Source organism: Mytilus californianus, unplaced genomic scaffold, assembly GCF_021869535.1.
Source record: "Mytilus californianus isolate M0D057914Y unplaced genomic scaffold, xbMytCali1.0.p SCAF_6, whole genome shotgun sequence".
Taxonomy (NCBI): domain Eukaryota; kingdom Metazoa; phylum Mollusca; class Bivalvia; order Mytilida; family Mytilidae; genus Mytilus; species Mytilus californianus.
This window is the reverse complement of record NW_026262712.1, coordinates 35,464,757-35,478,959: the sequence shown is the minus strand read 5'-3', so window position 1 is coordinate 35,478,959 and position 14,203 is coordinate 35,464,757.

Genomic DNA, 14,203 nt, shown 5'->3' with positions numbered 1-14,203 from the left:
AATGTAATTTGTGCAGTTGTTGTAGAGTTAAACATGTTAAATGCTGTTTTTTTTTTCAGTATAAAGGTAAAGTTCCTTAGGCCTGTTTAATACTATCTCATACGCAAGTGGTTCTTTTAAGTCATATCGTAATGATATGGTTAGTTGGATATGCATATGGAAACATAATATGGCCGCGAATAATTCACCTGTCCACCAGAAGCTAAAAAAATGATGATGTGAACATCTATATGACAATTGACGGCTTTTAACAATGATCAATTTATTTAATATTTTCGTTTTCAGCTATATGAGTATTATCTTGAATCTATTTAAAACCTGTTTTGAATTAAGACAATTTACAGCTAGTTAATATGTTGCAGATTGTTTGTAAACTCCTTGGTGTATATTGTAAAAGTTGTTGTATAACTGATTGTTGATTAATTTTTTTTTTTTTTTTTTTTATCTCAGTTTGATAATATTTTTCATCAGATGGTGTCGTCTGAATAATACTTTTCTAACACAAACCTGTTCATATCAGTGTTGAAATTATAACCCATACAAATTGTCAACAGTCCACAGCGTGTAGCACACTCTATTTGTGATGAACATTGAATATCATCAACTACAGCCATGTCAGCCTTATTATTATTCATATCACAGCTATCAAAACGGCCAGCAAATTTATCTGAAACTGTATTAAATTTTAATCTTTCTACATTTTTCTTTCCAGAGGAAGATAAAAAACAAATTATGACATTACTAGACAAGAATTTTGTAGCAGAAAAACATGATCAAATATATTCATAAAGAGAATAATCAGTATAAAATATAACAGCAAAAGGAATAAAACAACAACAACGACTACAAATAATTCAATACCAAAACATGTCTATGAAGATCATAGATTCCTTCATTTTTAAAAAATACTCACAATGTTAAGACTTTTTGAATGATGACACATTTCAGGATGATGTAAAACAACATGAACAATTTGAGAAAGTGATAAATATAGATTTTTTCTAACTCTTGTTTAAAACAATAATTGAAGCTGTTAATTTTTTCCTTGATAATATTTGTGTACGTTTCAACAATAACGTTTATCGACAAGTTGTAGGTATTCCTATATGCACCAATTTCACCTTTTAATAGCACATTTTTTCTTGTACTATAATGAATAACATTTTACGACCATACGCAGTGAAGACAAATCTAAATTGCATTCAACTGTACTGATCAATTCAACAACACTTACCGTTATCTAGATATTTTTTTCGTTAAATTATCAAGAATTTTCAAAATAAACTGCCGAAATTTAACCAAAGGAACTTACTTCGAATACATAAAATATAAACCGTTATAACTGTCCTTTCCTAGATTTATTTATTTCAGTTTTATACTTGAAACTACGCTAAAATTTACGACAAAAAGGACGATTTTTCGTTGCATATTCTTAATTTTCCTCTTTTGGACGGTGATGTTCCTTTGGCACTATCTTACGGTGTTTATTTATAACAATTAGTACGCTATGCTCGTGTATATTGTGACGTTTTAAATTTCAATGAAAGTAATCTATGTATTACTGGTAAATTATTTAGTCAGGGATTTCGTTACCACCTTTACTAAAGTCTTCCATAGATACAAATATTTGGTGTGCAAGTTTGGTTGTACCTGTAGAATACTGATTTTGAACGAGATACCATATCTTATTTTTACGGAGATGTTGTTTACCGAGCACGAATATTTAAATGAAATCCGGATAAACTTATAGATCCTTTAAATAAACTTATTTTAACAGGTTACCAATTCAACAATATAATTAGATTTTTGAATATTGTTTTTATTGGTATTAATATTGATTTTGTTATCAGTAAATTAAAATCAAACTAAATATTATGTTTATATACATATGCACTTTCATGGCTCTACAATCTGTCGATACGTGTATTGTGGATTTGCACAAGGTCATGTTTTTCTCGTTCTATTAATGACGTTTTTACACTTAATCCGTTGGATGTTGGATTTTTTATTAGTTGTTATTGGCTTTGAACTAGCTGCCAGTAGTTTTTAATACTCTCAGATCTGTAGTTAGTGTCTTTTTGTTGTGGTGATGTATAAGTACTCTGCCACGTCCATTCTGTTAGACATGTTAAATGTACTTCTGCTTTGTATCAATCTGATGAGTTGAGCCGTTTTCAACTGATTTTTATAGTTTGTTCTTATCTTGTACTGTTACACCACTGTGTCAGGTTAGGGGAGGGCTGGCGCCTTCAAACAACTTTATATCCCGCCACATTATGTATGTGCCAGTCCTAAGTCAGGAGTCTGCAATTCAATGGTTGTCGATGTTTGCTGTATATCATATTTGTTTGTCGTTCATCACTTCATACTTAAATGATGCCGTTAGTGTTCTCGTTTGAATTGTTTTACATTTGTCATTCGGGGCCTTTTATATCTGACTATGCGGTATGGGTTTTGCTCATTGTTTAAGGCCGTACGGGGACCTATAGTTGTTAATTTGTTTGTCATTTGGTCCAGTTAGTAGAGTTGTCTTATTGGTAATCATACCACATCTTCTTATTTGTATATAGACAATTCCATGCCTAACGGGCAAAAAAATGTTCATAACAAAATGTGGTTGAAACCACCAAATTCCGATTTATTTCATTCACAATCAGGTCCTGCAATTACACGGCGAAAGCTTCGTCAAACTAAATATTTATTCCGACGAAATATTGGGTGGAATACACATATGATTTGATAATATAAACCATTTGACATTGAATGTTTTTCTATTGAATTTGGTGAGAAACGTTAACAAATTGATTATAATCTCTACATATGTATTAATCAATTCCAACGTTACAAAACAACTTTCACACAGGAATTAAAAGTAGAGGAATCCAGGAAGCATTATTTAGCTTTAAGTGTGATGCTATCTTCTATTCATGAAATACGATTGCAACCACGTTTGATCCAGATCAATGTAGATTATAATTTAACAACAATATGTAATCTTTCTTGCTGCTTATTTTTTTCTCCGTTTTCAATGCATAAGCTAGTATTTTGAGGACAATAGAATAACATTGATATTTTCGTTCATTCATAAATAAAAATTACGCTTATATGTAGACATCATTTGTTTTGAACAATAACACCTAATAAGAAATCAATAGACAATGTAAGAGATTGTGCTGACTTATTGTGAGATCTTACTATGACAATTATTCCTTGTTGCTTACAGATCTATCTATCTACATACACGTATTAAATTATTTACACATGTGCATACATAGGAAAATGTTGTCTTTAAAGGGCGATAACATGCTATAGGAGATCATCAATAATTTTAGTTATTTTGTTTTTGTTTCAAGTATCAAATGTTGGTCATTATGTTGGTATGAAGTGTCGATTTTCTTAAACGAATTCACCAAAGATTTATACATTATTAAAATAAGAAACATGGAGGTTTACTGTTTAGTCCAGATTGGTCAAGTTGTTTCAGAAGGAATGCATTTTGGAAAAAGTTTACAAGGACAACGACGGACTTTCCCAGTGAACTTGAAATTAAGGATACTACTGATACTAGAAGGACTGCTTCAAACCTTGATCTTTTCTACAATATTGACACAGATGGACGACTTCATACTCAAATCTATGACAAACGGGATGATTTTAACTTCCCTATTATCAATTTCCCATTTCTCAGCAGTAACATACCCTCTGCCCCATCGTATGGTGTTTACATATCTCAATTGATACGTAATGCTTGTGCATGTTCATACTATATCTTTATCAAATGTAGAATACAAAAGTGTAGTAAAGAATTTAACTTACTCTTATGTGAAAAAAAAAAACAATAAAAAAAAAAAAAACACTTAATTAAACATCAGCACGGTCAGTTTCATACAGAATGAAGAAAAATTAACAACTCTTTATATTTATGTATGGTAAGCACATTAACCACTCATTTGACCATTACATGTACTTGTATCGTTGTGTGTTGTTGAATTAAAGAGAAATTAATCGTACATTACCTTCTAGTTGTATTTTCCACTCCCCTGTTTCAGAAAAGCTTGTGTATACTTCAATACCTTTCACTTGAAAAGGATTTGTATTAATCCAACTATCCAATGTATTTTCAGCAACCACAAGCCCATTTCCATATGCAATATTTCCACCTGCCCAACTTATCCAAAATGGTAGATACACATTGCAGTTAAGATTATTCGGATACTCTAAAAACTTCATATAATAGCTTCCAGCATTTAACGAATCGTTTTCCCGATATAATATTCGCGATCTTTGGTTTTGATTATAACCAAGGTGAATCTTATACAATGGTTTTGACGATATTTTTACATCGGAATTCGAAAGAAGGACATATGCATCTTTGCATGCTTTTACTTCATACACCAATGACGTAATTCCACTCAAGTCAAGGTTATATCTATTAATGTCTGTACTGTACCTCATAATATCAGATACCTAACGAGAAGATATGCCTTGTCCACTGTCTTTGGTCGATATGGTAATTCTGATATGCAAACCTACAATAGATATCAATAGATAAATAAAAAAATATTTACTGTTTTTTAAAACCAATTTCATATAGTCATTATCACACAGAGCACATAAATACCATTCATGTAATAACAGTTACCAAATATTTAATCTAGTTTGTTTCATATGGTGACTATACATCGGCAATGCGAGACAGTTGAAAACTTTACTTTACGATATAAAAAAAAATTATATTTTCCCATTGTGAACATTCGTTCAACATTTGAGAGGTTTAGCTTACCTATTTTGATTTCTTTTCTCGATAATGACATCACCGAATACGATAGAACAAAACGATTAAATCACAAAATATTTATAAAACATATATATATATATATTGTATATAGTTGTAATGTATTTCAAACAAATGTCCCTCTCTGCTGACTTTCAATTCTGTTAGTATGAGCGTTACTGGTAACGGTTACCAATAAAAGCTCATCTAATGTTCCTGTATGCAATTTTACGGACAAGTTTATGTACCAGATGAAAGAAAGCATAACAGTTCGCTATATACTAACTTGTCATGTTAAAAAGAAGAAATCGAAGCTACTACCCTACTATAAACTACCAGGGGGCACTTTACTTGCAGTCATAAATGCATGTTTTAATTGTTTAAATGTGAGAAAGTTAATTTCGCAAAAAAGAATACTATAGTGGCATACACATTGTTGTACTTACTTACAAGTTACAACATTAAGTTCAATCTTGACTATATGGCATACACCACGTACAAGATGAGTGATATCTTAATGAATTTCAAATCAAGTCTAGTACTTATAAAATAAATCTTGAAGCCTGATAATTACGACAGTTGGTTCTATAGCGATGAACTGTATGATAAAATGACTACCCCTGGCATTACAATAATGCAATTCTAGTCGTTTTTTTAAGGAAGATGAGTTACAATTTGAAGTTATGAAAGAATGTTTTTCTTTGACATCAAATATTCTCAGGTCCATAATATTGGATAATTATTCGTTAATTGTTGTTTAATTCTGTTTTATCCAGTCAACCAAATGATAAGGCGCTGGACATTTCGGTATTTTTAATTTGGAAAAAAACAGAAAATATAATATGTTAAATTTCCGTTTTATATTCAAGTTAATGATTTGTTCAGTGCATATATTGAATATTCTGAGGAAGATGACATTCTCTTACGGTTATGGCCTGTTATCTATTTATTGCATGAATAGATATTTCTCGTCTCACACTGCATGGAGTGTGATACGAAAAAGTAATACGAAAATCTGCGTAAATTTGATTGGCTTATCCTGCACCACAAGACGACATAACGGCATTTCCATTGTCTCCTCGTTATGTCATTGATGACTTTCATAGGTTAAGACAATGTACATTTCGTTCATGGCAACGGACATAAGTGATTTCTTCAATAATATACAAAACACACACACATTTCACCTGACAATCTTCTTTTTGTAAAATGTTATTACATTATGAAGCGAACAAAAAGTCTTAAAAAGTCTGATGTTAAAGTTTGACACCGGAAAAAGACGCATGACGTCATACTGGAATGTGCAAAAGATTAGATCAACATTTCTCGGAATTTTTAATTTAACACATTGAGACTGTTGACCATTAGAGAAATAGGTTAACTACTTGTGAAAATGGATATTGCTTGATATCAACTCTCGGTATTTAATTTAAAAAGAAATAATAAACTCACCGAAGGCTCGTTTATCATTATATTGAAATTAAATAACGAGAGTTGATATCAAGCGATATCCCATTCTCAATCGTTATGGAACCTATAAGTATCAACAAAAAAGATATATAATATCAATGAAAAACCTAAAAATATAACAAAAGCTTATGTTGTAATTTCAGATATCAACACAACATACAATTGGAAATGGTGCTTCATACATTTTCAAATGAATTATTAACTGAAGACGATTGGTTTTGGGAAATAAAACACCGCATGAGAGATAATTTTAAAAAATATAAAAAATATGAGGTTTGTTTTCATCCTTGTTGAATATTTGATGGCATATGATTTATACAAACTTTATCAACTTATCATTTTTAATTAATCAAACTTGGTTTAACCAATCCACAAATTCGAGAACCAGACAGATGCACCAAATGCACAAATATATCCACAGACAATAGTTTGTATAAAACATCAATAATCAATAATTATCTGTAGAGCGAGCGAAATTGTTGATGCGCTAATGTATCCACTGATACATTGACGTGTACCTTGTAAAATATATTCAAGAGTGATGTTTTGTCCAAGTTCAATCAAATAATTATACAGATGTCTGTAGTTGCATATATGTGTTCACATGGTTATGATCAAACTTAAAATATATAAACATAATTATATGATAGCTAATTGAATTGTAGTAAGGGTGTAGACATGAACAGTCTATAAAATAGACTATGTATTATATAATTTTTCGACAGGTCACCTTTTCTGTGATGGAACATCCTGGTACCTAGTCAAGTGAGAGCAAGGTAAAGAAGTAAAATCAAGCTTTCAATCGTTACTATTTTTGGGAAAATTTAACTGCTTAACATTTTCTTTACACGACAAAATCATCAGAAAACAGTAAACTTTTCCCTAAAATTTAACTGATGATGTGTTTGATTTTACTTATTTTGGTTGACCTAGTAATTGGATGTCCTACCACAGAAAAGATAACCTACAAAATAAAATCCGGAGTCAAAAGTCGGTAATATGAAAATAGTATATTAGTACTAACCCTTTGTTTGCGTTTTTAAAATGGTTTGAAACAATGCCAAGGTGTTTAATTTGTAGTTTGATTAAGGATGTACACCTCTGAGGAGCAAAATCTCATAATTTTCACAATTAAACTTTTTGTTCTACTTTCACTAAAGATGAAGTGGACCAATCTGAACAAATTTATCTAAAACAATCTATAGGTTGGTGTTAATGTTAGAAAATTTTATAAACTGTTGTTGCTTTTTTCTGTAAAATTGACCATGCTGTCAATTTTGTCAATTTGGGATTTTTTTTTTCTTTTTTAGAACAAAAAGCATATTATTTCAACTTCTTTATTATAAATGATTGAAAAAATACATATCTAAGAATTTTGAAAAGAAAAAAAATTAATATGGAATGTACATATCTTTGGTCAAATCATTTCATTGTACGCTAACTATTTTCTCATCATTTTGGCTGATGACAATTTAAAAAAATGTATTACTCAAAAACTACTTATTGTAAGTACACAATTTTTTTCACAGAGTTTAGTTTGATTATAATATTTTCTATATTCATTCATATTTTCCACATTTTTTGGAAATAATTCCCAAACGAGGTTTCAACGAGACTGAAACCTCAGAAGAATACATCCTTAACACAACATGTGTGTTGAACCAGATATTGGTTGATAAAAGCTATTGTAAATTCATTACTATTCGTTGAATACTATTTTTATTACTATTTCGTGGGTATAGTCGAACCACGAATAAAAATACTGAACGAAGTACACATTCTCTGAAGACTTTTATGCAGATTTTGGTAAAACCAGAAAATGAAATATCCGCAAAACAAAAAAAAAAAGAGTTCTGCAATCCACGAAAATTGAAAACAAAGAAAATGATATAATCTACAATGTGTGAAAATGATCTTACCTCCAGTCGTTACTACGTGTAGATATAAAATTAAGATATATAAATTCAGAATCATCTTAAATACACTTTTCATATAATCCTGTATTCATTTTATGACACACGCAAAAAAAAATAACATCACTTAAACACACTTTTCATATAATCCTGTATTCATTCTATGACACACACAAAAAAATAACATTATATATATATATATATATATATACGTTGTTTTCAATTTAGATTTGTTTATATTTTTTCGTTTGGGCTTGTATTATATTTGCCTTCGGGTTTATATGATCCGTTCATCCTATTTTGACTCCTCAAAATTCAAGAGTCTTTCCTAAATTGAGAGAAATTGTATGGCTTTCCAAATACCGTTTCAATTCCTAACATCACTGAAGAGACATTAATTGTCGAAATCCGGATATGGTGTACAAAAACCTTTGCACCTTTTGTTTGCGGTATACCATCTTTTCCGCAAATTTATTGTTTTCTGTTTAGTGTTAAATTTACAATTAAGATCCATTTATTACATCGGTGATCCGTTTATTTGGCAATCGCCAATGGCAGTCAGCAGGGTTTAAGAACATGTGTTGTTCGACCTGTTAGTCAAATGCGTTTTGTTAAAATATACTTTTTCACTTTTTTGGTCTTTTGGAAAATGTTGTTTGTGCTGTATTTAGACCCCTCTATATATATATATATATATATATATATATATAAACAGTTAATTGCTTATTGAAAAATTTCCGACATCATAATTGTTTAATATAAAAATATATCAATAAATACCCGTATTGACATAACAATGTCCACATCATTACAACAATATTTAAGATATACATATCCGAGGACGTATATTAATTTGTTGTATGGTAGTAGATCAGATATAAACTAGTATGTACAGAAAATATTAACCCTTTGTGACAACATAATCGTAAATTCCTGGGGATATTTACTTATACGTCAAACAAATAATCAACCTTTATGAACTCGTACAACTCGTTACTTGTCCGAAAAGAAAAGTCAATACATGTACCCGTAATTGCATATCTTTGTCTACATGATTAAGTAAAAATTGATAATATAAATATACCAGAAGACATATATCAATTTATTGTTTTCTGAGTGTTTAGACAAGAAAAATTTGATTAATATGGTATTAGTTCTTTGTGTGCGTCGCTGATATTGTTGTAACCCCATATTCCTAAAATCCTGTATCGTTTGCCACTTGAGACGTTTGATAACACGCCAATAAAAATAAAAAAAATAGTCATCAATTTTTGTTTTTGCAAATGTTCACCTGTTCATTAGTTATTGAAAAGTTTAAAACAATATAGTTGTCCAATAAAATTAAATAAATGCAAATACCTTAAACAACTATCTTTTTCACGTGATAAAACTCAGTTTGATGACATAGATATATCCGGAAACATATCAATTCGATGTATTTTCAAATAGGGATGGGCACGATTACTGTCAATTCTAATCGACTACTATTTTTATGTAATCGATTAAACGATTACACCTATTTATGTTGTGTGTAATCGATTACAATCGATTACTTTATCAAATGTAATTACACTACTTTTCGATTACTGTCAATTACATGCTACAAAAATAAAGAAAGATAAATACAACTATACAGGGATCATCTGATCAGAAAACTAAAAAGGCAATTAAGAATTCTTTATACCTCAGGCCATAATCTTGCCGGCGAAATGACGATTTAAGTCGCCAAAGAATTTTGAAAATCGCTAAATCTCGCCGGCCGACTGACTTCATAGCGAAGTCAAATCGCTATCAAAATCGGTAAAAGGGAGACAACTTGTAATTGACAAGTCTCACAGGTAAAAAAAATGGCGGCTGACAAGGAAAATCGAGATTTTCGAAACGACCCAGGACTAATACTGTCAACGATCAAATTAAATAAATACAACGGCGACTTTGAACATCCTCGGATATAACTTTCAAAACTGTTCAAACGGAAAACTGACCGTCTGTTTAAGTTATCATTTTACGATAATTTTCATCTGAGGATGTTGCGTAATCACTCAGCTGATTTGTTTTATTTTTACAACTTACACGAGTCGATCAGTTTTACGATTCGGTAGGTAAAAGGTTGGATTTAACGGTAGATTTATTATATTGATTGAATAGAAATTGAAATATAAAAGATAGAAAGACTGCTGATGGATAATGTGATGGCAAACGTACGACACTCGACCAGGTTGATCAGCAGTGGATTGTTTCTCACGACCATTTCGTTGATATGGATGATATTTTTAAAAAAATAATAGAAATTAGCTCTTTGTCGGATAATTAATATGCGATTGAAAAATATTTTCATTTATAGACTTACAATCTTTAACGATAATCTCAATTTACAACTAACCTATAAACAGATAAAATCACGGTCCTGGACATTCAATAATGTTTTACAAAATAATGACAAGTGGTGATATTAATTAAATTCCCAGTCATGTGAAATTCAACAGGAAAACTGGGAGTTATATTTTTTCTGGACTTAAATAAATTGAGGCAGTTGCACATGAATTTAATGCATCATAATCATGATAATATTACTAGGCTACTCCCTCATGTCCCAATCAACAAATTTTATTTAGAACACAATGGTATCAATAAATAAATAACAACTATATATTGTCTAAACCTTTTTATTAAGAACTTTCTATATATACATTGTGTACAATAACATATGAAAAAACTGCAAGTATATCTTTTATTGAATATAAAACAATTTCCTTAGTGATAAGCATGAAAACACGATGCAACCGAAACGGTAATGGAATCTCACTTCTCCAAGAAATTGACCACTTCTCCCTTCTCTCTCTTGGAAGGAGAAGTCACTTCTCCCTCTTCAAAATCCTAGATTTAAATTTATGAACACTATATATTTGAATTGTGAAAATTGGATACTAGTACATGTATCTCATTTACTGAACTAAAATATGAATGCATTAGTTCATTTTCAAGATGACTTTGAAACCTTTCTTAATTATTTGATCATCACATTATATTATGGACCAAAGGTTTATCTATTCCAAAATAAAACCCAATTTCTTATTGATACTATGCTTTAATGTAACACATAATGTAACACTACTGACTCAGGTTAGGATGAAGGTTGGCGCCTGTTACAGAAGTTTAAACCCTCTGCATTTTTAAGCACCTGTCTTAAGTCAGGAGCCTGTTGTACAGTGGTTGTTGTTTGTTGTTGTGGTTCATAAATGTTTCTCGTTTCTCGTTTTTTACATAGATGAGACAGTTGGTTGTTCTGGTTGAAATGTTTTACACTAGTCATTTTGGCCCCTTTATAGCTTGCTGTTCGGTGTGAGCCAAGGCTCCGTGTTAAGGGCCGTACTTTGACCTATAATTGTTAACTTTTTATATATTAAGACTTAGATGGAGAGTTGTCTCATTGGCACTCATACCACATCTTCTTATTTATATTTAAGAAATTTTAACACAATCAAGCTGTTTCCTTCAATGTTTATGTAGTACATAACTACTTATTTAAGATATTATCTATTTTTCATATATATGTATATTGAAGATCCTTAAGTATTTTCAAGTGTATTATGTCATTCATTTTGTTTTAAAAGCTGGAAATACAGTATTGTAATTTGTCAGGAAAACTGATGGAACAAAAGGCAGCTTTGAGGCCAAAATAAAGTCGACCGTCTGATTTTGCCAGGTTTTATGGACCTTCTCCTTTTCAGTATTTTAATTAATTCATTGTTTCTAATTATAATAGAATTAGGACGACACCTATTTGACAGTTCGAAAGTTATCTTTTAAAGAATTTCGTAGTTTTAAAGATAGATAGATAAATAATGTCACAAATAATAAAAGTTTGAATTTTCTCCTCACTACTACAGGAAAAAGAGAGGCAAAAGATACCAAACGGACATTCAAACTCATAAATCAAAGATAAACTGACAACGCCATGGCTAAAAAGGAAAAAAAAAACAAAAGACAAACAAACAAACTAAGAAACAGACAAACAACAGTACACAAAAGACAATATAGAAAACAAAAATAACTGAGAAACACGAATCCAACCAAGATGGAATGATATAAGGTGCTCCGGAAGGGTAAGCAGATCCTTCTCCACATGTGGCAGCCGTCGTGTTGCTCTTGTCAGTACAAACCTGCTTATAAGTCTAATCGGTAGGTCACATTCGGAGAAAAAGGGACGGCACTGTATCATCTGTGAAACAGATATTCCATAACGGTCGACCAACTCGTGATGGCGGCCGTAACATTTACGAAGGGATTATTTCAACTTCACTAATTGGATCTCTTGGTTCAATAGCTTCCTTGTAAGCAGCAACCCTATATCAAAGAAATCATGATAGAAAATACAAGCCTTTCTTTGAATATCGTATCAACTGGAAGATATATACTACGTATGCAGGCGCTGCTGGAATGAGGCTTCAGAGAAATAGAACTTTCACAATGGGGAATCTGAAACCATCTCTTTTGCCGCAAAGTTTTGTATTCAACCGACCCTCATAGCTAATACATAGAGGTACGTCAGGATATAGGGCAGACTTAACTGTATCATTAATCTCAAGTTCGATGGGATAAATGCGTTCAACATAGTCACAAGATTTCTATTTATTTAGTGAGAGAAGATAGGTAGTAAAGAACCGCTTTTACTTGAATACTACCGCTAAGACAACAACAACGGAAAGATCGCCCTTTAAAGATTTATGAATTATCATCAACAGTTTTCAGTCTATCTAAATGTAAGTGAACTAAAAAGTTGCACCACCATTAACAACAAACATGAAAAAGTGTAACTGAAATGTTTTAAAAATGAATGCTCAGCTTAATACAAAATAATTATAGGTTGCACTTTGTAAATACAGCTGTTTCACAAGCCACGCCTCTTTTGGAGTTTAAACTTATACTAAGATTCTGTACTATCCCTACCTCCACTTTGGGTGTTCTTCAGAATTCAATTGTCGCCGCTACCATCTGTTTTTATACTGGGAATATGTCCAAATTATTTTTCTATGGGATGAAACATAGAGATCATATCTGGGAACAAGTACGTAAACAAATTTAAATATCTATGAATATTATATATCTCCAAACTCTTAGAAGTTCGGGGCATATAGATGTTGAAAATATGCCACACAGCCCTATGTTTTGACCTTTGAATTAAAATGTAGTGCATGTCAACTTTCCGTTCTAGGATATATTTTTTTACAAAACTTCATAGTAAAAGCGGCACAGCTTCAGCCGCAAAGGGAGTTCCTATGGGAAATTGCATTGTCTATATTTACAGAAGTGCAACCTATGATAGAGGTACATGATTTCAACAGATCATGGAGACGACGAGAACAACGGATAGACGGGCAAGGGTATATCATAGTTGTATGGGGTAAATAAAAATAAAAATATGCAAACATGAATAATCAGCTAACAGGTTCTTTTCAGATAGTCAGCAAATAAAGAAACAAAATACATTACAAAGTTGCTATGTAAGTTTTATTATACCAATAAATAGTTTTATTCAATTTTAAAAAAAAAAAGTTTGATGCAATATCAATAGGAAGTTTTATCTAATATCAATAGGTTGGTGTATTTATCAAAATATTAGTTTATGAAATTAATGACGAGGTCGTGGGTGGCTTTGACTTGTCCTTATATAGTTACGTGTTTGTCTGTTTTGCTATGATATACGTCGTCTGCTGGTGTGTATTGAAATAAAAAGGCGGACGGGTATAGCTAATGTTGTATTTGATTTCCGTTGATTAAAGAATAACCTGACAACGAAGCGATACGATCAGTTGAATTTATCACAAATTAAAATATTTAAAAAATTGAATGGATTTTCCTTCATTAGTGCAACAAGAAAGATTCATTTTAAGTTTGACATCAATGGAGACTGCATATATACTGCATATGAATAAAAAAGGTTAATGTATTTGAGGTTGTTGTGGAACACTGATGGATTTTCAAAATTTTGCATCATGTTCTAAAATATAGGAAGTTGGCACTTATTGAGACAACACATTTGTTT